This window comes from Perognathus longimembris, chromosome 11 (genome assembly GCF_023159225.1).
Source record: "Perognathus longimembris pacificus isolate PPM17 chromosome 11, ASM2315922v1, whole genome shotgun sequence".
Taxonomy (NCBI): domain Eukaryota; kingdom Metazoa; phylum Chordata; class Mammalia; order Rodentia; family Heteromyidae; genus Perognathus; species Perognathus longimembris.
In genome coordinates, this window is record NC_063171.1 from 49,948,614 (window position 1) to 49,976,448 (window position 27,835).

Consider the following 27,835-nt stretch of genomic DNA (forward strand, 5'->3'; position numbering starts at 1 on the left):
CTTCTTTTTGCTCAAGGCCAGCATTCTACCACTTGAGCCACAGCACCACTTCTGGCCTTTTCTATATATGTGGTGCTGAGGAATCGAACCCAGGGCTTCATGTATGCAAGGCAAGAACTCTACTACTGGGCCATAGTCCCAGTCCCTCTTATTCCTATTCTTACCAGTGCTGCTTTTGTTCAGGATTGCTTTAGCTGTCTGGGGTCTTCTGTGCTTCCATGTAAACTTTAGGATTATTTTCTCTAATTCTGTGATGAGTGTCATAAAAATTTGATGGGCTTGCATTGAATCTATTGTATAATATGTTCAGTAAGAGAAATCTTTTCATCTAGAGAGTAAATGTTATGTCAGAATTTCTTCTTCAGGAAAAAAATCCCAGTTTATAAATTGTGTTTACAAGGAACAAAGCATTAGCAGCTAAAATGCATGGAGCAATAGTGTTATAATCATATGAAGTGTTTTATTGGACAAATATGTATTTATAATGCCACACACATACATACATACATACATACATACATACATACATACATACATACATACATACATATATATTTACACCCAAATATATTTGATTTGCTTTTTCTGCCACTCCTTACTAGAAAAAAGACTTTGTCCATCAGTCTGTCTCTATTAAGGGTTTATATGTAGGGTCTCATATAGGTTACACAGATTTTCTACCACTGAGCTATGTCACCAGCCACACATTCCTTTTAATGTGGTAGCAAATAAATTAAATATTGTTCGATTATCTGTAGTAATAAATACAGGAATTTTAAGGTATATAGAGGATTTAAGGTATACATTTAAGGGATGGCACACTTTAGGTTGGTAAGCCAACTTATTTAGAAACTCTACTCCTCTATATGGTTCCAAGTACTGCTTTGCCACGAACTATTTCCTTAAAATGGAGCACATTAATGTAGAAGAGTTACAGTAACAATCCATACAAGTTAAAGGATAGTGGCAGATAGGAGATGACCACAATTCAGGAATGTGCATTCTTTTAAGTACATTCACTTTTTTTTCCTTTAAGTCAAATAAAATATGTCTTACATATGTTCACAAAAACTAGCCATTAAACCTTCTTATTCATTGTATGCACATGGTGCAACATGAATGAATGAGAGGTGGAATGACAGTGAGCATGAATTATTCACAGTGGCTGCAATCTATGCTTATCATCAAAATGGCTTTATTAAAGTGTTTGTTGGTGGTGGTGGTAGTGGTGGTTTCTCTTCCTTTATTGGTGTGCCCTTTCTCAAACTCTTTTTCAGAAAAATGAAAAAGTAAGTGAATGAGTGAATGAAAAACTGGGGATAGGAATAGTATTTTCAGAAAATGGCATAGATTTAAACTAGAAAAAGTAGTCCTCTAAGGGTGAAATGATCTAAATTGTAATAGATAGCAATGGTAGTTTACAGTCAGGGCTTGCCTTGTGTTCTATGTCTCAAAGACTTTTCTTCCTAGGCTATTTTTGAACCCTGATTTTCAGATCTCATACCTCCTTGCTGGTGTGAGCTACCAGCACCCAAATTTATTTGCCTCTGTAAGTATACTTTTAGAAACCTTATTGGACATTTTGTTTTAGATCTAATAGTTTTTCATAGCAATAGTTTTTTTATATAAATATATTTCTGGTTATACAAATCTCTATGGTGGTTCCCCTCTCCCAATCATATAGGTGAGCATGCATGTACACATACACACACACACACACACACACACACACACACACATCAGAACTGCAGACTCTCAGGCAGTCTTCATGTCGATGATTTCAGAATGCTTAATCGCCTGTTATAGGCACTGAACAGGGGAAATAGTTAAAGACTTCCATGTCCGTGTGACTTTCTTGCTCCTCATGGGATGAAGAGCCGAGTACCACATTAATTTTCCACTCATCAGCCTCAATTCTGACACAGCCCATAGGGTTTGATGTAGATGTGGTTGTCAGTAAATCATGCATTCCAAGGAAACCCATGTGACCTGTGTCAATGGCCTGGCTATTCTCAGAACGTTTGCTTGTTGACCCCAGATCACCCATCTTCTTCAGTCTCTTCATAGATTTCTCTTTGACATTGTCAACTGACCTCCATTCACTGAAATTTGTTGGATTTACAGCAATCACCCATAACCTTAAACATGGAAAATCAAAAAGATAAATTCCATTAGTATTTTAGGTTTATGCTCCATCCTGGATTTGTGTGAAAGTTTCCGATTTTGGAAAATTGTTTTATTTAGCAATCTAAAAAGTAAAAAAAAAAAAAAAAAAAAAAAAGGTTATGATAGAAATCTTTAAGGACTGAAACTGTAAGTTTTCTAAAACTTTATAAGTGAAAAGTGGTCTCTCTCTCTATATATATATATATCATTGATTAACATTTATGTAAAATTAGGTGGGTACATGTGTAAGTTTTAGCTGAGCAAAAAGAGGACAGCGTAATAAAATGAGTCTAATCTTGCAGATGTAATTCCTGCCTAGACCTGTTTTTAGTTACTTCTCTGCTTATCCATAGATGCAATGCTACCCCCTCCCTCTGCCCCACTTTATCCCTAACCTTTGTTGTATAATGTAGCTAGTCTACAAAAGCAGAATCAACAAATCATTGCAATTCATTCAGAAAACAAACAAATCTATCAGGGTAGATGTGTAATATATCTGTTCTTTTGAGGGCAGGTTTAATTTTACTCTCAAATTCAATGTGATTTTTTTCATATTACTATGTAAGTCTTGTTAAAATATGTAAATAGGGCATTTGCTAAACTGTCTTTATTTAGTGTTCTTTTAAGTGATCATAAAATTTTAATGACTATTATTACTGATACTCTAATAAGTACTTCAATGAATTTCTTGATGGTTAAATATAATTTGTATGTGACTCTAGAATCTCAATATGGAGATTTTAATATTGAAGCATTACTGTAAAATATTCATGCTATCAGCCTTCCATATTGCTATTCCATAGAATTAATGCATGTTGATTTGAACTTAAATCTTCCTGACATTCAGTGGTTTGGATATCATGAAATCTTATAATGCATTAGCCATCCGATGGCTGAGAAAAGTGACTTGCATTTTCAACATATTTATAAAATGATGTTAAAACCCTTTCTTTTACATCCAAGCATGGTTTTACTTTACAGCCTACGTCTGGACATATATGTGTGTTACTTAAATAGAAAGGTAACATCAATCTTTTAAAAGCAACACGTATCAGATTGCTTGAAGCCAGGAGAATTATATTCTTATAATCAGAGTGATTGTTGGACGTAAGGCCCACAATATAGGATCATGGCTGAATTTCAAATGATTTGTATTCTTTTGAATTCTGCTGGGTGCTACTGTGTGTTCTCTCATTCAAAATCTCCCATCCCTAACTTTTTTTTTTTTTTATTAAGGCAAACAAGCTTTTAAGAGTTCATTAGCAGAAGCCAGACCTAGCAGCTCATAATACTCCTTTCCCAGTGCAGTATATGATGATAATAGACAGGGCACAAGTATGATTGTCACTGATTTGTAACTTTTAGCCACTGCTTTGCTTTTGTTTGTTTGTTTCTGGAGCTTTAGCTCAAAGCCTGGGACTCTACCTGACTTTTTATTTTATGCTTTAAGCAAGTGCTCTACATTTGAGTCACAACTCTACTTCTCCTTTTTTCTTTTTGGTTTTTAATTAGAGAGATAAGAGTCACATAAACTTTCCTGCCCAGGCTAGCTTTGAACTGCTATCCTCAGGTATCAGCCTCCCGAGTAGCTGAGTAGCTAGGATTATAGGTGTGAGCCACCAGCACCTAGCCGGCCACTGTTCTTTAATGATGTTCTCCAGTGCCCTTTGATTTGACTAATGTCCAATCACTTGTGCACTTTTGGTGTGAAGTATGAAATGTTGAATGGGAATGGGTAACCTTTAGCTGGCCAACCTAATGAAACTCTGGGACATTGTTAGGGTAAAGGAAATAAATATATAATTGACATCATACCACAAACATCGATGATTGCCACAGGTGGACTGAGTTCTCTATCATGAAAATATCATCTGACAGATATAGTACAGCAGTTTCATTTGAAAAGATCTCTACCTACACTGAGAGTCTTAGATTCCATTAAAAGAAGAAAAAGAAGGGAAAATAAAACCTAAGGTGACAAGAGATTCCTGTGGGGGAAGAGCTGTCTCTGTCTATCTTAAAGAATCTTTGGGGAACATTTATTCTCATCTTGGAAGCAGAGGAAAGATGTAAAGTTAATAACATAGCGCCTACCTTTCTCTTTCCTTCTCTCCTGCATGCAAGCAGAGGTGTGCTGTATCCCTGTGTCTAATAGAAAATCTACATCAAAAACAGGAAGCCTTTTTAGAGATAAGAAAGAGGAAAGGAAGGAGAGCAAGGAAGAGATCAGCTCAGTGGTTTGTGGCAGTCTGTAAAATCAGCAAAAGCCTTGGCGAGAACCAAGAGCCAGGCAGAACTCCCAGAAAGTACAAGGAATTTGTTATCAAAAGCATGCTAGTTGGCAAGTCTGAAAGACTCCAGCTTGTCATCCAAGGAGGTACAGATCAACACATAATCCTGACACATTTGCATTTATAAACAATGTAGGAAAATGGATTTGAGAGAGGAAGGAGAGAGGGGAATCAAAACCAACCTAACATTTTTTTTTTTGCCTTGACACATTTTTTTTTTTTTTTTTTGCTTTGGGAAGATTCTTATACAAGGAAATTTAGCCAAATCTACATTTTTAGTGACAGTGTGCCTCGACCTTATTGGTTGTCAGTAGCACATGTATTTGGAATTTTCTTCTACTTGTCTGGTGGGATTTTGGTAGTAACAAATGCCTTCACTGTACCTTGCAGGCTAGGGGTCTGTATGCAATATGCAGTAGTAGGGACCCATCTTCTGAGTGCACATTGCAGCAGCATACACCTTATATACTCCTGGCACAGTAGTTAAGCTGACCACAGGCGCTGGAGCCTTCTTAAGAGCACCAGATGCTCTTTTCTGGCTAGATTGAGCAAAACTATGGCTTCTATGATGTACTCAGGGTAAAGTCAAGACTCTACCTTCAATTAGCTAGGGAAATGGGTCTCATAGACTGTCTTCTCTCTTGCTACATATGGGTAACAACAGGGTAATGGAGAGCATTGGATCACAGAGAGAATGGCAAGCATAGAGTAGGCTATATCACTATGCCACAAGCCAGCAGAGTTATTTCCACCTTTTTTTCCCGTCACTCTAAGATATTGTGAACTGGGGTCTGAACTCGGGCCTGCTGTGTTTCAGGATGGTTGGGACAGTTACTTTAAAATACCAGTAAATATACCTTAAGGGTGAGGGAAAGGAATGGAGACTAAGTAGCAGCCCTTGAACATACCCACTTAACTTAGATTATAGAATGAGCTGCAGAGCAGAAAGCACTTGTGTTTTTTAAGGGATGACCCCGTTTTTTTTTTTTTTTTTGTTTTTTTTTTTTAAAGAAGTGCTCAAAGAGTCTACTTAGACTTTTATTCTCTGTAAACAAAGTCATCTTACAGTGATTTCCCAAAGGTTGGCGTTAACCTGCCTGAAGGTTTGTGGTCAACAAAAGTCTTTAGGGGAAAGATCTTTAGTCACTTTGAAGTAGAAAGTCAATGGCTGTTCTGAAATGTGGCAGGTTTATTACACCCAGACAGGTGGATAATCAACTTTTCCTGGCCATTCTAGTAGTTAAAAATATTAAACACTAGCTGGAACCAGTCCCTCAAATTCTTAGTTTTCTTCTTTTAGACAAGCCACTTATAAATACCCAAATGGATTAGGACACTCTAATGGTCCCATTTATGGATCTGGGCTGGGAGTTCCAGTGTGCATCCTTCAGTTATTTCTTGGAGTCAGTATTGGTTTTTTGTTGTTGTTGTTGCTCTGTTCCCTGGGCTGTTTATGCTTCGATGCCTTATTAAATACACCAGCTAAACAGAAAATGTGGTATAAATATGTTTCATGAGTCATTCACAGACTCAGCCAAGAGACATTACAGTTCACTCTTGAGTTCATTTTTAGAACCAACTCTTTCAAGACTCTGCTCTGCAGGAACACCTCCCCCTGCTCACGAGGACTGACAAGGCTGTATGCATTACTTTATTTTGATACTGACATTTAAACAATAAAATAAAGCCATTTAAAACAAATAGTAGTGCTTTAAGTGTCTGGGCTGTCAAGATATCAAATTATATAACTTGGAAAAAATCAGAATTCATTGTTAATGGTCTGCACTTAACACAAAGGGTCGCTGGAGTACTCAGCGGATAGATATTCAGCATCCATGTTGGAGCTAACAGGGTGGATTCCGTTAGAGCGAATTGACTATATTCACTTAAATGGACTTGACTCTACTACAATCACTGTATTCAAATGTCAGGAGAAAAAAAAGAGAAAGGGGATGTCACAGAGGGTCACAAATTACGTTGGATTTTGACAGATTGTAGCCTTGCTTTACAAGAGCAGTACCATCTCATTTGTCACCGTTTGATCTGTAAGTGCCGGAATGGGAGCGGAAGGCCTTCCATCTCCGCCACAGTTTAATCGCTCTGAGGCGGACGATGGTGGTGGTGCCACCTGCTCAGGCCCCTCACTGCTGATCTGTTTTAATTTAATCATCCGTCAGCTGGATGAAAGCATAAATCGTCTCTTTTTGATCCGCAAATGGTGTGTTTTCAGAAAGCCAGGTCCATGGAATTCAGGGGCTCTTGAGTACAATCTGGGCAAGATGGCCCTATGGATATACCCTAAGTTGGAAACCAAGAAAATGTGTAAGAAAAACAGGGGGGAAGGCCAAGGAAAGCTGCATGTGTGAAAAGGCTAGCATTGACATCAAAGCTTCGCATAGAAAAAGCACAGCTATTAGAAAGCTATCACCAGTTGTTCCCCTTCCTTCCCAGCATCTTCCAAGCACATGTTGTTATTGTCCTTGTTGGAGTGTGAACTTGGGCAGCAGAAGAGGGAACAGTGGAGAATGTGAGAGTTTTCTATCACTAGGAGGAGTTTAAAAGCCACTGGCAGTAGTCTACGTTGTTAATGCAACTGAATTTTTCAAAGAATGGAAACTGAAAAAAAACAAACAATCCTGCTTTATGGGGGCAAGGGGTTTTAGACAAGTTCTGGCTGGAAGCCCAGGCTGCCTTCAAACTCATGATCCTTTTGTCTGGACCTCCCACATGCTGGACTGGCATGTACCAAGCCCAGCTGAAATACCATTTTGTTATGATCGATATTCCTAGAGAGCTCTGCCTTCTAATTCAATGCGATATAATAATATAACATTGCATCACAGTAGTTATTATGAGTTTTTACATGGTCTCCAAAAAAAAAAAATCAAGTAGATTTCCATATGCTTTTGTGATTTTTTTTCCCCCTCAGAACCACAAGGTATTTTTATTTTTATAAATGGAAAGGAAAACCTCTTGGTACCTGTGCCGAAAATAAATAGATAAAAAAATATTCTGTTTTGTATTTTCTGTAATAATGATACTTTGCTGCAGAGATTAAAGCAGGAAGATGGGATTTCATCCTAATTAGTGGAAATAAAAATTCTACTTTGTTAACATTATTTAAAAAATCCTATAACCAAAATCTGCATTTTTTGCAAAAAAAAATGTAGTATATATCCTTGAATTAATGATCAGATTTGTAAAGAATAATCCATTTGAGGAAAAAATTCCCCAAGAGTAACCCAGAAATTTTCGAAAGATGTTCCTTAGTCTATACGGAATGACTCCACCAAGATAAACCTCTCTGAAATTCCTTTAGGATACCAGGAAAAGCAGAAACAATTTACAGTTCAATTCGAAAAGCTAAAATTTTCTTCCCTGGTAATGATTCTAATAAAATTACCAGCAGAGGAGAAGGCCCCTGAAGACCAGTTGAGTCATCCTGCTTATTCAGGCCCATGTATTTAGGTGGCTTTTGCTGTCCATAATTCCCATTAATGGCTTTTCTAAGCAGTATTTGCATAGGAAGCATAAAGGTGTCTTGGCCACTTGCATGCATTAAGTTATTCCACTGCGCTGCTGCAGGCCCTGAAGTAAACATTGCAAAGCCTTCAGGTTAGATAAAAGTCTCACAAAGGATTTTTGGAAGAACTTGAATTGTGAAAATTGCAAGCTGGTGGAGACACTAAAGTTACCACGAGTGAAATGGATGAGCAGATTGTAGAGCTTCGTCGTGCCTTAGGAAGCTGAACTCTGTTGTGATGTGCTAAGGCCAAGACACACCTCTGAGAAGGAGAAAAGGACACAGGAAAGGAGGGAAGTCGCCGGAGAAGAAGGAAAAGGGTAGAGGTACATACAGATAGATACTGATACAGAGGGTGTTTTTTGAAGTGACAAAGGGCTATCAACAAGCTCCTTTAGGCGACTTTCTATATAAGCCAAGATACCTGTTCATCCTTCAATTTCATGGTGTCATAGAGTTGAAATAATCATTTTAGTGTTCCACTCTGTTTCCTTCCCTCCCTTTCTCCCCTCTCTTCTGCATCTTCTCCCCTTCTCTCTCCTCCCCTGTATCCATTCCCCTTATGTTCCTGTACTCCTCTCCCTCTCTTTTCCTCCTTCCTTCTTTTCTTTCTTCCCCCTCCCTTTTTCTTCCCCCCTCTCTCTTTTTCCCTTTCTTTCTTTCCTTCCCTTCCTCTGTCCCTCCCTCCCTTTTATTAAAATGTCTGATATATGAACGGCTATCATTACATACATCCTACAATTCTTCCTTTCCTCTTTCCCTTACCTCTTCAGTTATTAAACTTAGCAGCTTCTGCCTATAGAGTATTTTCTTTTTTTTAATAGAGTATTTTCTGAATCTGTCTTTTTATTTACCTCCTCTGCCACTGCTCTGGCATAGATCATGTTCTTTTCTCACCTGGGTTACTGAGATGATTTCCACAGTCCCTCTGTCTTCAGAACCTCCTGCTTCCATCTGTCTTTGCACTGTGTATGATAAGGCTCCGACTTCCTAGGAGGCGCAGTGCAGCCATTTGCAATTAGTTTAGCTCCCCAGCCTTCTTCAGGTGCCATATGTTTAAAGTACTTCACCTGCTCACAATGTGCTTTAATGCTTCTGTCTCAGCTTACTCATTCTCTCAACCAGGGATGCTCTTCTCTCTTACAGTTCAACATACCTAGAAGAAATCATTTCTGTTTTGTGGTCACTTGATCAAATAAATTTTTGCTCTGCATTTTCAGAATGTATGTTAAAATTTCTTATATACCTCTAGAATAGAATATATTCACGTGTGTGTGTGTGTGTGTGTGTGTGTGTGTGTGTGTGTGTTGTGATGAAAAGTTTCCCAGTAGATTCTTTGCCAGTGAGGCCAGGCAATATATTTTAATCTTTTCTCACCTCCGGTCTTCATCACCCCTAAATGCAGCAGGTATTTGTGATGCTGAGTCCATGTTCCAACAATATGATGATTAACTGACTCATTGACAGCAGATATTCCAGGGGGTGTTTTGGAAGCTTCCTTGAATTTTGTGTGTTTGTGAGTATACACAAAGGCATGCATGTTGATAAGTGTTATATTTGTTAATAGCTTTATATGTATATACAAATATAAAGTTTACCTTTAGTGACTCCCTGGTAGAATTCTGTTATACCAATTAAATTGGTTCTTCAGGCCATTGTAAGAGAATATGACTTGATGCATGTATGTGAAAAGTAAACACGAGTATAGACAGAGAAATGACAGAAGAACTTGTCATGTATGTGTAGCACCTATTAAATGACAAACTCAACCCACGTGCAATTTTATCATTTTGATTACATCTCTCAGAGGCAAAACCCTTGGTGTATTGTGGGTTGAGAAAAGCTGGACAATTACTACCCACTATCTGCATTATGTGTGTATATATACATACATATATATGTATATACTCTGAGCATATATATACACATATGTACATATACACATATATGTGTATATATCAATATCTATATCTATACTGTCCACCTAAACAAAACAGCACTTACTGTCCTTATGAAGAAGGATACTTAGAAGGTATTTGGGTTCCCTGCTCAGTGGTTTAAACACTTGTTTCTGCTATACCACAATATAGCCCCTGTTCATACACTCACAAGAGAGTCAGTTTACAGATGGTCTTAACATACTGAAGCTAAGTCAAATGAAGAGGGCACAGAATGCTCTTCTGTTCTTTAAGAGTCGTCAAGCTCTGTAAGTTGTAAATTCAGAGCTGAAAATTTAGACCAAGATAGCATTGTCTGTTAGGGAATCTTATAAACTTATTATTTTTTTCTAAGCCCAATGTTATTCTGCCAACCATAGGAATTCGTTTGGGAAATTGCAACATCTTTAATATCATTGTGTGCCCTGGAACAAACAAAAATAGATATGTTGAATTATGTGCAATTATCTAGACTTCACTCTAAGGGCACTTTAGGTTATTAAAGATTACAAGTATATTTTAATGACTTGAATTTCTGTTGCTGAGTGTGTGACCTCTAATTTGAAAGCACACCTGCTGTCGTACACACTGTTCTGTACCAAGTACAGTACAAGGAAATAAATGAGGGCTAGTCCCTTCTGTGACAATGATCCTCACATTTGTGGAGACAGATCACTCTTGAGAAGTGATAAATGGCAATGGAAAGGAACAGTAAGACATCATGTATTAAATATGGAAAAGCACTGTTAAATAATACTAAAACATGCAAAATACAAGGTGACAGCTACCACCTAATAGGGCAAGGTTTTGTGTAACAGAATTAACTCTTAAGAAAGACTTCACTAGTAAATATCATCGTGTGTAAGTTCTGTGTTAACTATAATGTCAACATGAGTGCAGATTTTGTATTTACAACTTCTGTCATTATCATGAAAAATTGTTTAAAGAAAAACAAGTACACTAGTTATATCTAAAGCAACTTAGAGATAAGATTAATTAGTGAATCACGTAATATCTCATTTTAATGAGTCTGACTTAAGCAGTTGAAGATCTTGCCATATGCCTGTGACTCATAACTATAATGATAGATACTAAGGAGGCCAAAATCTGATTGGAAGCCATCTTGGGAAGAAAAGTCCATGAGACTCTAATCTCCAATTAATCAGCATAAGTATGAAAGTGGAGGTGTGACTCAAGTGGTAGAGATCCAGCCTTGAGTGAAAAAGTGCAGTGAAAACATGAGACGTTAAGTTCCTGGGTTTAAGCAATAAACAGATAAATAACTACAGATTCTACTTAGTGTTTTTCTTTCTTTTTAATAACACAAAGACTTGATTTATGTTTTTATTATTTCTAGAAAGAAGTGGGCACTTAGGAGAAGCAGGGAGTACATTCAGCTGTAGCTCACAGATCCATTGTCCAAGCTGCAGTGATAGTGGTGTATGCACTGCAGGGTTAAAAACAGGGTGCCCGATCAGAGATCCTTCACTCAAGTACCCAAGAATATTGGGGTTTTTGGTGGAAAGGATTGTGTTGCCTTTGCTTGTATGCCAGACATTGTTACCAGGATCTAAGTAGGTAATCATAAACACCAGCTGAATTATTCATGTTGTAGAAAAGCTTATAAACTAATGTATATAGACAACATGAATTACGTCATCTCAGGAGTAAGTGCAGAGTAGGTAATATGGCTTTATTAAACACCCATGTCTGACAGATTTTTTTTTTTTACAATGAGGTAGCTTTCAGTTTGTAGAACATAAAAGAGAGAAAGTGAAAGATGTTTTAAAACCAATAACTAGGAAAGAGCATTGCAGATGTGCATACTCTGTGTGTGTGTGTGTGTGTGTGTGTGTGTGTGTGTTTCACAAGATCAAAGTCTGCTCTTTTCCCTGTAGATGACTCTGGTTATACTCATTTTGGAGGTGTTGTGTGGACTAGAGGAAATGGGTAAAGTTGTTTTTCTAACAAGATGCAATCTGATTGGTTCATTAGGCTTTAATAATATGCTTGGTGATTTCTGCCTATTTTAAATGAGCTTGGATCACTGAGAACCATCAGACCTGAGAACTGTAGATCTGTGCCTCTGGTTGGAGAGACGGGTTAAGCCTAAGGTAGCAGCAAAACAGCAATGGAGCCAAAAATAGAACAGTGTTTTCAGACTTCAGCCTGTGAATCCCACCTGGGCCCCAGCACAAGGGCCCAGTAATTTTGTCCAGCCCTGGCTTTTCCATCCCTTGGACACCAGTAGCTCCAGAGGGGATTAGGTTATGATTTGGTGAATATATGATTCCCTAAGTAGGTCTTAGGATGTCTAAAAATATCTTCTTCTCCCCTCTTGACACTTAGAGGAAATCTACTTTGTGATCCTCTCAGGGAAAAAGAAAACTGAAATGAATTTATGATCCAAACATCTATCTTAAATATTTACCCTAAAAGTATGGAGACCTGAACAACTATTCATATATGAACTGTGAATTTTTTCTTGAGAACATTTTCAGAATCTGCTGTCATGACAAAAGCAATAAAGGAGAATAATATTTAAGTTGATAAAAGATGCAAATATGGCTTTATTGGGTTTCCAAATTCAAATTAAAAGAATAAATATTTCATCAGCGATACTAATTAAAGATTGGTCAAAGATTTGTCTGTGTCTCAGATAGCAAATACCAATCAGAACTGATTAAGAGAAGTAACATTTATGGGACCACTCAGTTATAGGCAGAAATGATTATTACAATGATGCCCATTTTACTCAGTCTTGTTTATTTGATTATCAAATGATGTTCCAATGATATTAGTACTCCTCAGCTATCATACTACTCTGCCTCCACAGAGGATAATTTTAATCTGGGCACTGGGGGAGGGGTTGTGTTCAAAAGCTTCTGGATATTTAATTATCTAAACTGGTTTTTAGTGGTTTTATGTCTGATTTGGGGGTTTTCTTTTGATGGCATCCTGAGTCTTCAAATGTCAGTTAAAATTAAGTACAAGTCAGGTCATGATGATTGTGGTCATCATTAGTCTCCTGTTTCTTTTTGTTGTTTTTTTTCTGACAAAATAGTTGTGTTTTCAGTAACAACAACACAAAAGGCTAGTGTGAAATTGACAAGAAGGCCACAGTCACTGTCCTGTGTCCTCTGGGACCTCACACTACAGTATATTGCTGGTCGGGGGCCAGGGCCTGATACTGCGGAAACAGGCTTCAATATGGACATGAAGAACACGTGCCATGACATTGTTTCCTTTGCTCTCAGTCTTCACTTTTTAAGCAAGTACATCACATTCAGTCCCACTGTGTCTATTTTCCTGACCCTCATGTTTGCTCTGGATTTCATTTACTTTTGTTTGGTGAGTCAGGCTGATGCCAAAGTGTTGTTGCCTGTCTACATAATAAATGTCAGCAAGTGACAGGGAGATCATCGCGGTCAGGCCTGTTCTCATGTCAACCTTGGTGGCCAGCGTTGGCAACATCTAGTTCCATCCACTTTTCTCAAGGCCCAGGTCATGAGGGAGGGAAAGGTAGAGATGGTGGTCAGCATTCAAATAGAACCTGGATGCTTTCACTCTTTTATAGAGCCTGCATGTACTTGAAATAGAAGAGAGGGTTCTTTTATGCTTTCTAGGTAACACGTAGAAATTCTTTACAGTTTCTGGTGGATAGCAAAGCTGTGATGGATTCAGTTACTATGATATTACAAGAGAGTTCTCTGTGAACAGCTTCTTTCAGAGATCCCTTGAAAGATCTACAGATCAGTGTGTGGGTTTATCTAACAATAAATTACCTGTCTCTGTTAACTAGATGAGAAGTCTGCGAGCCTGGTGACACAATCGTACCACATGTTTGAACAGACACATACCTACTTGAAGCCTCTTCTTTTGTTAGTCAATATGTGCAGCAATGCAATTAAAGTAACTATACCTGACCTGTGCATACAGCTTCCTGTCTTTTTTTTCTTTGTATGTTCATGTTACATACCTGCCATATTAAAATTCACATTTAAATTTCAAGTGAGTTAAACACACACATCATTGCTTTCAAATAAGTGACTATTTTCTTGCTCCTCTCAGATTGGGTTAATATCTATTAATATTATAGAAGTTTCTGTACCTTTTCATTTCTTACTAACTATCTGATAATTGGGTGGTGGGGAAGGGAAGTATTGAGGGTCATCTTGTGAACTTATCTCCTTACGAGAAAGAATAGCCAATAACAAGGGAAAGCAGCCATAAAATGGTAACAAAAAAAAATTGAAAAGAAGATTTAATCTCTGGGCAATTTGAAACATATCCTAGAGAATCCATAGAGAAAAAGATAAAGTGTGACTCTGAGTAAGTTAACTAAACACATTACACTGTGTGAGAGCAAATGGAGTTAGGCCATTGTACATGTTTAATTTCCTATTAGTCTCTGGCGTTTACTACCACGTCTGAGTTGGGGCATCTGTAAATTCAGTTAAATACAGTGCATTGTCTAAACATATCACAGCTCCAATCAGTCACCCCAGCTGCTGATAAGAAGCCTCTTGTATTATTGAATCTACAATGGGGAGGCTCTGCAAGCACCAAGATAACGGGTGAGGTATTTCACTTTTAAGTGTGGAAGGGGAAGAAAGAACCTAGCTGCTGCTTTTCCTGTTACTATTCTGACATTCATTACTGCTCTTGGGTTTGCTTAGTGCTTAGTGATGTGATTTTTTTTTTTTTTTTTTTTGCATTTTGGCTTTTTTTTTTTTTTTTGCTTTTGGATATAGTATGTCTTTCTTCTGTCTAAAACTCAGTGAATCAAAGAGAAGGCAAAGTGGGCAACATAATTTTGTAAACAAGCAAACTAAAACTTGTTTTCCTGCCACTTCAGAGATGCCAACAGCTTCTTTGGAAGGTCTTTTTATTTCCTCTTTAAGCTCTCTTTATTGATTTTTGCTCTTTTTCAGTTTTGTTTTGTTGTTTGATTTCTGTTTGTTCAGCTGAAGCACATCAGGATAAAACTCAAGTCTGTCATTTCCTTTTCTCTTTCATAGATTCGTTGAAGTTTTTTTTTATAATGATTGATCTTCCGAAAGCAAATCATTTGGTTGCTTAATGAACTTTTCGGGCAGTTCTATACATAGTAACACAATGTCATCCTTACATCCTTATATTACTACTTTACTTATTCTTTAATAATTATATCAGTCATTCTGCAGTAGAGACATAATTTAGATATACTTGCTATTTTATATTTTATTCTTTATTTTCTTTTTGTCCAGGAGATACTAGTTATTCTCATCTCCCCAAGAAATAGTCACCTATCGTTTTCTAAAATGTTGTGTAGACACTGGCTAATTTGTTTTCTGAAAATCATCATGTTACCCGTTTTTTTTCTTTAAATGGAATAATTGATAATCGTCTTCAATCTGCTCCATATGTCTGGGACTTACATATTTGTGAAGGTACAGATCACATTGCTTTACTTTGATTTTATGAGTTTCTATTTCGTCCTTTTCCCAAACAGATGTTTAACTACAGCTGCTATTTGTTTAGTAAATGGATTCGCATGCCCTCGTTCTGTTTTCATATGAAACTCTGAATCCTCTGACCAACAACATTAAAGGAGAGAATATTTTATAAAGAAAACTTAAGGTCCTTTATCAAGTCCCAATTTAAGCTGTTTCACTATTCTTTGCCCGCCTCTCCTTCCCAGAATACCCAGGTCCTGCACATTAAGCATATACCAACCACAAAACTATACCTCCAGCTTCCTTGGTTACACTTTGACTATGGCCTGGTTTTGTGCTCCGTTTTGCTCGGTGGTCACAGGCTTATTGTACATAGAATTATGCCTCTCTCATACACAACATCTCCTTCCCTCTCCCCATCCACCTGTCCACCTGAGAATGAGCCAAAAAAGCCTTTAGGCCAGGAGGGGGAATGGACTTTCAGAATATTCCAAAGGAGTGTTCAATCCCAGGCAAAAATACTGCTGTGTGGTGACAAATAATGGTATCATTTGTCCTCTTAAAGTTAAAAGATCAAGAATAAGTTCTTAGATCCTGGAACAACAGGCAAATATTTGAGTTGCTACCAGCTAAGGAAAATAAATGTAAACATGCTAGTTTGAGGTGAATTCTAAGTTATTATCCAGAGATGATTAGGTCATGAGGGTGAACCAGGCCTTCAGGTTGCCACAGGATGCATTTTAATAGAGAGGATACTGGGTTTTAGAGCTGGTGATATAATTATGAAAGCTTTCTTTTTTCTTTTCTGTGCCTGTCCTGGGTTTGAACTCAGGACTTGAGCACTGTCTCTGAGCTTTTGTGCTCAGTGCTAGTATTCTACCACTTTGAGCTTACAGGTCCACTTCTATCTTTTTGGTGGTTAATTGGAGAAAGGAGTCTCAGGACTTTCCTGCCCAGGCTGACTTCGAACCATGATCCTCAGATTGCAGCTTTCTGAGTAGCTAAGATTACAGGTGTGAGCAACCAGCACTGGGCAAATGCCCTCTTATTATCTTTTATGAAGTGGTTGTCAGCTCTTGCCTCTATCATTTGTGGGATGTAGGGTCTGAGAATACAAGCCGGATGAAGGATAAGGTATATGATGTTCATGTTTCATTTCTACTGACTTGTCCTTGACATTACTGCCCATCAAACACCCTTGTCCCTCACATGTATAGTTGGTATAGTTCCTGGTTTGTTCTCCCACTGATCAAACACTCTTGTCCACTCCATATAGGTCAGAGAATCAGCCTAGAGGGTTCCTTACTAAACTTCCAGATTTTGATAGTTCTGTGCTTTTACCATTTCTTACAATTCTAGAGGCAGCAGGTATATTTTACAATTAAAAATCCCTGTTCTGCTTTTGCTATTCAGGTTTTCAACCAACTTTGAGCTGATTTTTCTTGTTAAATTTTCCCCGTGGAAGTGCCTTTTACTGTCTGAACTCACATAGAAGTGGGATAATAATTTCTTAATTTAGATTATTTATTTTACTTTTACATTCTTATTTATTCATGATTTATTTATTCATTGAGTGCCAGGATTTGTGATTATGATGATATTCAGTACAAGGAATCTCTCTCTTTCTCTCCTCTCTCTCTGTCTTTCATTCTCTGTATTTTACCTAGGAATCCCAGAGTTTAGTAAAAACAGTTTGAAAATTATAGCCATCAAGGAACAACTGTGTTTTCTTTTATTATTTCTGTGTCTCTCTTTCTCCAACACTGACTTACAATGAATAATATGTGGAATCACCACAATGAATATTTGCATTCAATATTCTCCTTCTCTAGAGAAAATTAAAGTGAAAGTTGTCTTTATACAGTTAAGTATAAGGCAGATAGGTAAATTTATAGCAAATATTTGCAAGCTACTTCAGGAAAAATTGGGGTCAACTCACAGATTGTATCAATCTTTGAAGAATGACTACAGAAAATGAATTTGGAGAAATTCTGTGTAGAATACAGGTTCTGAGTTATATTTAATAAGTAAGCAGTTGAGTTTAGTGATAAAAAGGAACAAGAAGAAATACTAATGAGAATTAAATGATATTTATAAAGCATAATTTTTATTAAAACTATCATTTTGGCACGTTTGATTATTAAAGTAAGATTTTATGTGATATCAAATATAGTAACAAGAAAGTGCATGTAGTTTTTGCTAATCAGTGTGGATGGAAGATCAGTAGATCAAATAAAAAGGTAATGATTTATATTCTGTTAATGAACTTCATCTATAGCAATACAATTAAACAGAAGATTGCAACCTATTGTTTGCCCTGGTGTTACATACATACTGCTTAACACTAAGCTGTAATAGCACTGAAAAATTAGGTTGCTTTAATTTTCTTCCTGTAGATAATGAAAACAGTGTCAGGTTATTGACTGGGTATTAATTTAAAGATGAAATTAATTTGTAGTGAGTTTACGTTTATTTTACGAACCTTGAACATGCAGAAAATCATTTTAGTGTTTTGTTATACTGTGAAGACATTTCCTGGCTATTAAGTAGCAATGTTGCAAACATAGATAATATGCACCATATATCAGAGAAATTCCTCAAAAATTTCTATGAATGATACTAATTCAACCTTTCACTTGAACCTTTAACTTGGATTAGATAAACCAAAAAAGCTTGGTGTTAAAATGTCCTACCTTATACATCACAATAGTTTGTAGAGAAAATTTATTAGCACCTGTTACAGTTGACTAAGTTTTCATTTTCTTGTCTTTCTGTGTTTTGAAGGGAAGGAATAGGGTTTGAACTCAGGGCTTTGGCTTGTTATTAGTTCTGGACTCCTCTTGATAGTTCCCTCAAACTTTTGTGTTTTCATTATTTTTCCTATGGGTCTTTTTTATTTATATTTCCTATGTAGCTGGGATAAAAGATTTATACCACAATGTCAAGCATTTTATTGTATGAGATGATGTCTCACAAACATTGGTGCTTGAAATGAAATTGAATTTCTATTCTCCAAGTCTTTGTCTTCTTAGTAACTAGGTTTACAGTCATGAATCACCTTGGCCTCTTTTTATCTCAGTTTCATTGTGTGAAAATAGGGAAAAATTCACATTATACTAGTATTGAGAAATCCTTACTTCCCCAAGCAAAAAAATGCACTGTGTTAAGTTACATTTGAAAAAAAATTACATACACTGACAGTAGTACTAAAAATCACAAACTTGGTTCCCTGAGCATTTAGATTCTTCTGGAAAATATAATGGAAGGAAAATCATAAGCATAGCATAGCCAGTTATGCCTCACAGATTGAAATAATCATTATAAATCTTTGCAAATTTTAAAAGCTACCTTTAGGACATTCTTTGCTAATATGGATAACAGCTTCAGCAGTGTATCCAACAATGATAATATTTGAACACATGAGGAACACAAACAGATCACAGAAAGACCAGGATTTATTCTGACATTATTGTCATTTTCTTAATCTTTATATACTTATTAGTTACGTGATCTGAGACAGGTCATTCAACGATTTTGAGATGTTTTTGTGGTGGTTGTTACTTGAAAGCATGTTGGTAATGCTCACAGGGCCCTATTTTTGTTGACAAGAGCTTTGAATGGATTTCAGGGTTTGAAGGGCAAAAAGTAGAAGATATTATAGAATTTCATAAAGTATGCTTGAAGAAAGCCTGAGCAGTAATCATGAAGGAGCTATATAACGTGACAACATTTTGTTTTGTTTGTTTGATGTAAGCCATTTCGTCCTGTGTGTCTATTTCCCCTTTGTAAATTGTGCGTAGTAATATCTGGATCCTGCTGTGGTAATTAATGAAATAATCTTCCAAACTGTAGGCCAGAGGGGAGTGGGCCTAACAGCTATTACAAGGAACTTGGGAAACAAGCCACTAAAGAGAGAACAACTAGGCAATAGTAATTTACACTAAATATAAAAATCTCAACCCACCACTTTCCTGCCCAGAATAAAGGCATACCCTTGTTTATTCACTTTGAAGTTGCTCTTCCCTGTCAGGACCAAAACAACTCCCAATAATTAATACTCTCCAGTAAATGTTTTAAATAATATCTCCACTTGTGTCTCCTTCATACTCAAGATGGGTTCTGCACAGTTTTAGCCTAGTTTTCTGCCTACTGTCACATGTGTTCTGCTTCTCTTTGGACTCTGGCCTTAGCTCTAGCTTATAATAACCTCCTGGGTGGCCCAAGGAAGTCTTTGGAAGGGAGGTCCCAAGGGCACATGCTGGCTGCTGGCCGGGTATCCTTTGCAGAACATCCCTTCCATCTAGCTGCCTGTTGCAGCAGAAGAGGCCTGGCATGGGGCCCATCAGGAGCATGGGCAGTTGGTGGGTGGCTGTGGGCTGGGGCTGACAGTTTGAATGGCCATTCTTCCCCAAGCCAGCAGCTGTAATGCTGCTCCTCCCCTTCCTCAGGAGCTTTGCAGTCTTCTGTGAGACCCTTCACACCCTTCACAAGACAAATCCCAGAAGAGAACTGGGGAGGAATGCAGAAGCAGCCCTTTCTCCTTCATCATGTGTGATGCTATTTTATCTTGTAACAAACTGTGCTCAAAAAAAGGAAGATGGGCCTGAATCTATGTTGAAGAAACAGGATGCAGCTTCCATACAGCCAGAAGGGCTCAGAAGTGTTTTCTGTGATCTGCTTTAAGGGTAATCATTCTGCAGAGATGACTCTTGGTGTGTCTGTAGTGTAAGACTGAGTGAAGTAAAAAATTCCAGCCAAAAGCTACGTGACCCGTAATTACAAAAAACTTGAGACAAAAGCAGTAATCTTGTACACATAAAAAGTAGGTGTACGATTTTATTTTTGATTCTGCCCTTTTGTTTAAAAAAGTAGTCTTCACTGTGTGTGTGTGTGTGTGTGTGTGTGTGTGTGTGTGTGTGTCCTGGGACTTGCTTTCAAGACTTAGGCACTGTCCCTGAACTTTATTGCTTAAGGCTACTAGTGCTCTACCACCTGAGACACAGCTGCACTTCTGCCTTTTTGTTTTGTCTTGTTTTATTTTGTTTGGTAGTTTATTGAAGATAAGAGTCTCCTACACTTTTCTGCCCAGATTGGCTTTGAACTGTGATTCTCAGACCTCTGAGTAGTTAGTATTACAGGCATGAGCCACTGGTGCCTGGTTGGCTTTGCTTTTTGAAAGAAGTTTTAGGTTGGTAGCAAAATTGAGCAGAATATACTGGATACCTGTGCGTCCTTTGCCCACACATAGACAGAGTTTCCAATGTTCAACATACCAATTGCGGTTATGTTGATAATATTGATTCTGTGTTATGGTTGTTACAGTCAGTGACCCCACATTGGGATATCATCTCTTAAAGTCTGTTGTCTGAGGTCAGGTTCATTCTTTGTGTTGTGCATTTGATGATATTCAGCTAACATACCCACCATTATTTTCTTGCCCTAAAAAATCCTCTCTGCTTTGCCTATTCATCCTTCCCTACTCTTAACCCCTAACCTGGCCCAAAGTAGATTTTACAAAAAGTAACGTACCATTCTAGGAATTTCTTCCTAATCCGTTACTTGCTTTTCTCATGGACTACTTTCAGTTCATAGAGAGGGCACGAAGAATTCTTTCACAGTTTTAGAATGTTGTTTTTTTTTTTTTTTAACATGGGGCTATTAGTGTGTGTGACCCCCTAATGGCCCTTCTGCTGAGAGCTGAGCTCTAGCTCAACCAGTTGTAATTAACAAGGAAACGTGAGTATGATTTTGGTACACTGATGACAGGCAAAGCCCATGTGAAGTCAGCTGGGCGTCCCAAGGGCTTTCTGTGTTAAAGAAAATGCCTAGAGTACTTTTTCCTTTTTTCTTTCTTTACTATCTCTCTTTTTTCACCCCCTCTCCTAATTCTCCTCCTCCATGGACTCCAGATAAGCAGCAAGCCTGAGCCAGATTTCATTACTATCACGTAGTCTTCATGGTCATCTTTTAATATTTGAAAGGATCGTTTGTTAACTGGAAATGGTCAATTTTTTTTTCCTTTGGCTTTTGAAATATAATTTTCAATTTTTAATTTGATTCATTTAGATGAAATCATTAATCAGGGTTGAAACTGAGTTAATTTTCTGGAAAATAAATGAGGTTGTTAGACTGAACATTATTAAGTGGGCTCTTTGTAAGAGAGGGATAATAGCTGAAAATAGGGAATGTTGGAGAACTAGCAGCAGGGCAAAAATCGAAAGGATTTTTCCCCTTGTTTAAGTGGAATAATTCATTTTAAAAATTAGTTACATTGGAGCATTTTCAGCACTAAGTATTATAAATACCCTATTAATTATATAAAAATAGTAAATAGCAAAGTTTTGTTAAATTTTAAGGGAAACACATATGTAGACTTTTTTCTTTTCTCTTTCTTCTCTTCTTTCTTTTTCTCTGTCTTACTACCACCCCTTCCTTTGCTTTCTCTCTTCCTTGACACTCCCTCCTTCCTTTCTGCCTCCCTCCCTCCCTCCCTCCCTCCCTCCCTCCCTCCCTCCCTTCCCTCCCTCCCTTCCTTCCTTTCTTCCTTCCTTCCTTCTTCTTCCTTGCTTTCTTTGGTTCTGGGAATCAAACAGGTCCTTTTAACATGGCATGCACTGGGGTTTGAATTCAGAGCTTCCTGCTTGCTCAGCAGGAGTTCTTTCACTTGATTTATTCCCTCAGACTTTTTTTGTGCTGGCTTTTTTTTTTTTGAGATAAGCTCTTGTTTTTTGCCTTGACCAACCTGGACCATGATCTGACTCATCATATTTATGCTTCCTGGCATTGCTGGGATGACAGACATGTATCACCACACCCAGCTTTTGATTGATTGAGGTGGAGCCTCAAGAACTTTTATGCAAGAGCTTATAGGGAACTTTGATCCTGCCATATCATTGAGATGACAGGTGCACACCATCACACCCATACATTGATTAAGAGGGAGTTATGCACACTTTTTACCTAGGCCAAGCTAGAGCCTCAATTCTCTTGGTTTCTGCCCCCTAACAACCTAGGATTATAGGCGTGAGCCACCCATGCTCTGCAGTTTTCTTTTTTATTATGAGGAATTACAGTGTGTAATTTCTGATGTGTTTTTATAATGACTTCCTCTAAAATGAACCAGAGTTGAACTTTAATCTACTTCATATCCTATGCCTCCTTTCAAGTGATTAAAACTTTGTATTGTAGTTATATTCTAAAAGAAGAAAGAACAAATGCTGATAAATCTTCAAACCTCTATGCTTCCTTTTTGACCTGCTTTGCAACTAATCTCTTTCTAGGTAGTCTTCCTTTCTTGACACCTTGAACTGTGCTCATTATTTTCTTCGAAATTCACAATCTCTCAAAGCACTTAAGGATTCAGTTTACACCATAGTATTTTAAATATTGACTATTTGTTCTTCAAGGATTGTCATAATTCTTCCTCTCTGTATGGTTAATCTTTTGTATCTAAGCTTTAACAGCTTGGAGCAACAGGATTATTTCTTCCTGAGTCACACCTACTTCCCACTGCACAGTAAGCATTTCTTTAACTCTTCTTGACTTATTGAAGCAAGGAATTATGGGAAAGCCATGAAAGTTTTAGAACAACTTGGAAGCAGCTCTAGGCTGCTTTTTCCCCCTTTCATTATAACTTCTATCAAAGTTTAGCACTTAAAAAAAAAGAAAGTGTATTCCAGTATTTTCTGTAGGGCATAGAATGACTTTAAGTGATTAGGATGGTGAGAAAAGTACCCTTCTCATGAAGACAAAGAGGGCTGAGATTTGGCCAGACATCTAGCCACCTTAATTCACCATTTCAGAGAGATCCAGGTCACTGGAGAATTCACTTGCTTTAATAATTGCCTCCATTTCTTGAAGTCTTTATGGATTTTTCATATGAAAAGGTCCCACAAAGGCAACTGGAAAGAGTTTTATTGGGCATCTCCATGGATGTCATATTATGTATTCACAGATACATGTAGCAAATACATTTGACTCAGCCCGCAAGTTCCCCACCGCACGCTCCCCTATAACCTGCTCAAGGCTTAAGTTTGGTTGACAAGATGAATTACATCATTGAGTCAACCTCTCAGTATGAGATTTCTGTACTGATTCTCTTTGCACTTCTTCATGTCTAGTCCTTTATAATCATATAGATGAAGGATTACATGGAGATGCCAGCCTCTCAAACCCTGTAGATTTCTCTGAGGCATTCCTTTGTCTTTTATATTATTAAATTAACATATATAAAGCATTTGGAGACAGTATCTGATCCATCTTAAGCATTCAGTGAATGTTACCTACTCTTATTACTAGTATTATTGAAGGAAAAAGAGTTAAAATGTGTATGATTCATATGTGTGTCTTTGGAAGCAAGTGTGTGAATGTGGACAGATCCATGCATACCACCCCCCATGCTATCACTTGAAAGAAGCTCTTTATGAAGCAAGTGTCTAATCAACTTTCCTGTGACCCCTTCTCCATTCACTATTCACTATTCTACCTCTTCCATTCATTGGTATTGTTCCAGGTATTGTAAGCAAAGAACTTTATTCCTTGCACCACTTTTCAGACTCCACCAAACCAGCTCTCTGTAAATTTCAAAGTTTGGGAGCTGAGCTCTGGTGGCTCACACCTGTAATCCTACTTACTAAAGATGACACCTTGAGCATTGTGGTTCCAAGCCAGCCAAGGTAGAAAAGTCTGCAAAACTCCATCTCCAATTAACTAGCAGAAATTAGGGTGAGAGGCATAGTTTAAGTAGTGAAGCACTAGCTCCTAGTATGCAAACTCTGAGTTCAAGTCCTAGTATCACAGGGAATAAAAGGCCAGCATCAGTGGCTTACTTCTGTAATCCTAGTTACTACTTAGGAGGCTGAGATCTGAACATGGCTTGAAGTCAGCCTAGGCAGGAAAGTTCATGAGACTTTTATCTCCAATTAACCACCAAAAAGTCATAAGTACAGGTGTGACTCAAATGGTAGAGCACCACCCTTGAGAGTAAAAGCTAAACGGACTGTGCCCTGAGTTCCAGCCTCAGTAACTCTACTCACACACAAAAATACAAAAGTAAAAAGTACTTAGTAGCTTGTTAGGTCTCAATGGTCTCCATCCCAAGTCAGCACTGTAGAGCTTTCTACAGTGGTGAAAATTGTCTCCTACAATATGCTGTGGGCCTTTTATCCATGAAGAATGATGGAACATTTGAAATACAATGTCACTATGAAATATCATATCCACTTCATTTAACTTACCTTATAGATAGAAGACAGCAAATTTCAGATCCTGATTTTAAATCTCTGATACAGCTCTTCTCTGGGACTGAGATGTCCCAGCTCCTTTATCTATATGCTTCCATGATGATGCCGAAGGACCCTCACTTCCCAAGAAAGGGTTATACTCTTCCAGGACCTGGTTTGTGTTTTGATTAAAAAGTACACCTGTGAACCCTGAAAGGAAAATTCTCATCTTGCCCCAAGCCTAGCACAGTTCCAAAACACAATAAGCACTTTCCACACATTTCAATAAATTAAATGAATAGAATGAATCCAAGAGATAAAAACAATTTCCCTGAGACATAACCGTTAATTATTTGGTTGACTTATTACTGTTATTGTGATTATTAATTATTATTTTTATTTTATTGCAGGACTTAGCACTGAACTATATACCCAACACACAATATTATGGTTATTATTACTGAGTGTGGGACCTTATGCATTACAGAAACAAAGCAGAGAAAATCCTATAAGGGGTCAGCAGTTTTTACTATTATTACAACCATGATAGATATCCAAATGGCTAAGAAATCCATGCCCATCCTTAATTAGGTAACCTGTCCCCCTCTGGTGTTTGCAATGAATTTAGCATAGGAGTTGTATGTAGCTTTGGTACTCAGGATTCTGTGTCCAGAACAGATTTGGCCCTAGTCATATTGTAGACAGATGCAAACATATGCCACTGATTGCAAAAAAATTAAATTTAGTTACTATTTGGATGAGGAAGCCTACGCTGCGATTCGCTTACTTTAGAATTGACTGCATTGTGATGCGGTGGCCATCTGTCCCACACGTGCAGTGTTCAGCTCCCGTGTACTTTGGGCCGTGGATGTTGGCTAGTCCTCTTGGCCCAAGTGAATGTGTATATTTCATGTTCACAACTAGAAATTGGATTAGAGACAGTTGGTATGTTCTCCTACCTCTGTTTCCAAGCCTTTAGGCTTTGTAAGGAAAAATAATAGATAAAAGTAAGGCTAGTGGAGGAGGATAATGGCTCAGCTTCATCTTCTTTTTTTTTTTTTTTTTTTTTTTACCGAGGGAAGCTCCCTTGCTTGGTCTCAATCCCTTTCAAACATCTTTTGAGACAGAGCACCACCCCCTCCATCTCGGAAGCTGGGCAGTGGCTCTTTTTGTTTTCACGTACAGAAAATAAAGTGCTCCCATGAGCTCATTTACAGAGAGTGGAGTTGGCATCTTATCAGGAGAAGAGAAGGGAGCCCTGAAGATGAAAAGCTCCTGCAATGACAGAAGTCTTTATTACTTTGGGCAGTAATGGACTGCGGTGTATACAGGATAAAGCGATGGCTACTAGAGCGTTTAGGGAAAACTAGAGCAGTAATCATGCTTTGTGTTGTTCCTCATCTGACTCTCTCTGGGAGCCAGCTGACCCCAGGGATAGAGCGGGTCCTGGTTGGAAGCAATGTATGATGATGGGGCGTGTTCTTCTCTGGAGAAAATGAAGTGCAGGTAATTCCTAATTGCCCTTAGAATTGACTTTGAGGTAGCAGGTGTCAGAATTATACCATCACCATCTTTTCTCTCGCATCACTGGAGGCATGCAACCTGTTGCTGATTTTTGTCGTTGCAGTCCTCTCATTTTCCTACCAAAAATATGTGGAGAAACACAGGCCAGTGATGCTTTTTTGCTTCCTCATTTTCATAATCCAACATTGTGAAAAATAAAATTGGCACTAATTGCAAGGGCTTTGAGGCAGTTAAAACATAAATTCAGCATTGTACCTGAAGAAATAGATAAGTGAGTGCCCTTGGAATTTATGTATCTTCAGAAATACAGAGAAGAGAACTAAATGCGAAATAGAAATGAAAACTTCCATGCACATTTTCTGGAAAACTGACATTTCATGTATTTGATATTTGATATTGATACCAGCAGGTTTTTTTTTAATTATTTGAAATCTAATCATGGGGAAGAATTTAAATAGGCCTTATTTGTAGAATTTCCACAATATATGTTAAGTAGAAAAACTAATATAATTATTGTGTGTGTGTGTGTGTGTGTGTGTGTGTGTGTGTGTGTGTGTGTGTGCTGGTACTGGGACTGGAACCAGGGCCAGGGAATGCTCTCTCTCTCTCTCTCTCTCTCTCTCTCGTTCCTTCCCTCCTTCCCCCCCCCCTATGTCTCTCTTTTAGCTTTCATCTTCAAGACTGGGGCTCTATCACTTGAATTGCAATAGTCACTGGATGCTTTTGGCTGGTTAATTGAAGATAAGAGTCTCATGCACTTTCTTGTCTGGGCTGGCTATGAACTGCAATGCTCAGATCTCAGCCTTCTGAATAGCTAGGATTACAGACATAAGCCACCAGTGTCTGGCTGCAATTATGATTGGTATTAGTATAGACTAGCTATGCCACAATGAGTTTTCCATCTCTGTATTATCTTGGCCCCATCATCATTTGAGCAAAACAAATTTAATGTAGAAATCCAAGTGCTATGCAAACTAGAGAATTTGAAAAATCTCAGGTAATCATATCAATCCTTGACAAAAGAAACAATGTTTTCTATCAGTAAATGTTGTTTTAGTAAGTTCTGCGTAGCAGTTTTCAGCATGTTAGTGCTTTCCTTTCAAACATAGGTTTCAAATATTTGTGTAGAAAACAATATCCCTCTGTCTTTAGAACATGGGAAAATAGGTTGCCTTCACTCATGCAGGATTTTCCCTAGTAAACTTTAGGGGAACATCACCAGGATTCACAATCTGATGCTGCAGGGTAGATTCAATGGTCCCTTCTGTTGGTATGCCTTGTGATGGAAATGCATCAGGCCTCCAAATCACTTCCCTCCTCAGGTACTACTGACTCCCTCTGTTCTACCAGTAATTCTTCTGCATGGCAAAGATATAGTTTGTCTTTATTGCATGGTAATAATTCCTTCACATGTCTATTCTTCTGAGAATGAGTCCAACAAAAGCCATAGGGAGTTAACATTCACTGAGTTGTTTGTTGCATGCTGGAGCTGTGCCTTTTTATAAATCATCTCCCTAACTCTACAGGAGAGGAGAAACATAATGATTGGTGGTGTTAATGAATTGTGCAAAGGTCATACAACAAGAAAGAGAGAGCTGTGATTCAAATGCAAACAGTGATTTTTTTTTTATTACTTCACCTTATTGTGAGTTGAATTTTCAGACTGCATTTGCTGGTTTTCAGAGGTTCAGCCTTTGGGTCCATAGGAGCGAGGTGGAGATTGAGGGCCATCTTG

The 27,835-nt window shown here is 37.9% G+C and overlaps 1 protein-coding gene and 2 long non-coding RNA genes across 15 annotated transcripts in view; 2 read left to right on the forward strand and 1 right to left on the reverse strand.

Moving 5' to 3' along the window:
* On the reverse strand, window positions 1–27,728 carry LOC125359121. The gene is made up of 3 exons (XR_007212494.1): window positions 27,715–27,728; window positions 19,930–19,932; window positions 1–147 (listed from the first exon to the last, which is right to left on the reverse strand). It is a non-coding gene; the product is annotated as an uncharacterized LOC125359121 (long non-coding RNA).
* Window positions 1–27,835, forward strand: part of Esrrg (estrogen related receptor gamma) — a 589,495-nt gene that overhangs the window by 476,586 nt on the left and 85,074 nt on the right. The window lies entirely within an intron of this gene.
* On the forward strand, window positions 8,811–24,156 carry LOC125359119. The gene is made up of 2 exons (XR_007212493.1): window positions 8,811–9,289; window positions 23,715–24,156. It is a non-coding gene; the product is annotated as an uncharacterized LOC125359119 (long non-coding RNA).